Source organism: Salvia hispanica, chromosome 4 (assembly GCF_029641045.1).
Source record: "Salvia hispanica isolate PSC_SH4W2 chromosome 4, Shi_PSC_v1, whole genome shotgun sequence".
Taxonomy (NCBI): domain Eukaryota; kingdom Viridiplantae; phylum Streptophyta; class Magnoliopsida; order Lamiales; family Lamiaceae; genus Salvia; species Salvia hispanica.
Window position 1 is genome coordinate 10,616,509 of NC_142695.1, and position 1,950 is coordinate 10,618,458.

The 1,950-nt window shown below is 32.7% G+C and overlaps 1 long non-coding RNA gene across 1 annotated transcript; it reads left to right on the forward strand.

The window, feature by feature from the left end:
• The first annotated feature begins 225 nt into the window (after positions 1 to 225).
• LOC148927230 (uncharacterized) lies at positions 226 to 1,404 on the forward strand. Its single transcript, XR_016137742.1, has 3 exons — positions 226 to 414; positions 772 to 851; positions 1,231 to 1,404. It is a non-coding gene; the product is annotated as an uncharacterized LOC148927230 (long non-coding RNA).
• The last annotated feature ends 546 nt before the right edge of the window (positions 1,405 to 1,950 follow it).

Sequence of the window (1,950 nt, forward strand, 5' to 3'; positions counted from 1 at the left end):
ATATCAATTCTTGGATTATAGATTTGGATGGTGGTGATTGAAAGTATCCGCGCTACATTAATTCATTTGTAAGCTACATTACGAGGGTGAAATGGGAATGAGAGAATTTGAAGGATCAGTTTTAAACTGCATATCCATGATTTCCGCCATTCTAATTACAACTGACGATACACATTTCCTCTTTCTCACCACCAATTCACAATTTCACCACCAATTTACCATTTCGCCTCCTCAGTTTCTCTCTCTCGTCAAAACCCAAACCTCCCCAATCTGTGAAAAATAAACCCTAGCTTCACTTTTTTGTTCCGATTTGACGATGCCGCCGGACACTGCAGTAGAAATCGACGTTGTATTGTGTCGATTGAATACATCAGATCCACTGGTTGTCCCGATTTGAAGACGCTGTCGAATAGGGTAGGCGAAATCGACGACCTTTGCATCGTTATTTCTAGAAATTTAAATCGTGGCTGACGATCAGGGTAGGAGAACGACGATTGGACTTATGTTAATCAGTGATTTTATGTGATTTTAATCATCATTGCATTGAATCTTGTTGGTTACGGTGCACTGGTATATATTTTTGTTTAGTTATTCATTGATTAGATCAAATGGTTGTCAAATCTACATGGGTATTTACTCAGTTTTGTGGAATTGTAAATCGTTGTTAGTTTTTGTTAATTCTTTCATTACTCTAGTGACTTATGATTTGAATCAGTAACATTACCATTTTTGTCAATTGAATCTTGATAGAGTTACTTTGGTCATTTGCAGTAACATCGTGTAGCAAAATAAAACTGACAACATGGTGAAGAGAGGATTACGTTACAAGAGCTAACCAACTCAAAACACAGGTGATCGAATAGCTACATTATTTACTACTTAAATGTTACATTGTTTCTGCAAAAATGTACATTAAGTGCTACTTACATTATTTAACCCAATTTTTACATTACTTCATACTAATGTGCTACATTAATTTGTATGATAGTATGATCTTTTACTTTTTAAAATTTTTCTATACATTATTTACTCAAATCTGTCCATTATTCATACTGATGTGCTACATTAATGTGTGTTACATTATTTACCAATATTCACACATTGTTGCATCAAATATTTACATTATTTTACACTAATATGATACATTATTATTTCTTATTGGTGGTAATGTAAATCTGTATTATCCAGTAATGTAACATTTTGGCTAATCAATGATCTGTTTGTGAATAGGTAGAAAGAGGGCGCGAGTCAAATTCGATGACAATGAGGAGTTTGCTTGTGTTGGATTTCCTTTTATTTTTGAATTTGTTGTAATATGATGGAAACAAAAAACAATGAATGAGTTGTAACTTAGTTTTTGAAAATAATGAATGCTTTTGAAACTGTTAACTATTAACTAAGAGTTTTGGGATGTAAAAAGAGTTGTGATGTACATTTGCATCTTAATAGTGTAACATTTATATCAAATAATGTACATTTACGATCTAATAATGTTGACATAGAGGATTCCAATATTAAATTACTTGATGTAAAACATATACATTATTATTGAACATACATATGTTGATGCCCCAATATTTTGGTAATGTAATTATACTTCACAATAATGTAGATCTTTAGCAATTAATAACGTAGTAGAATTATAACAATATCATATGCTAATATTATAATGTAGACAACACATGAAATCATGTAAGAGACATATACATTAAACGAATATATTTGTACATTACGATCAGTATGAATTCAAAGAACACTAAGTTAAACACGAGCTTTGATATCTGGGTTGGTACTATGTCCAAGCCCCATGGATAGCTTAACCCTAGGGGATGAGAATTATGTTTCGACCACTTGGCTTACCTATAGGAAGTTGTAGGTGTTATACCCTAGCCCAATGGATAAGCTAACCCTAGGGGAATGGTTCTAACTCCCTCCCTTTGTGAAAGTTGT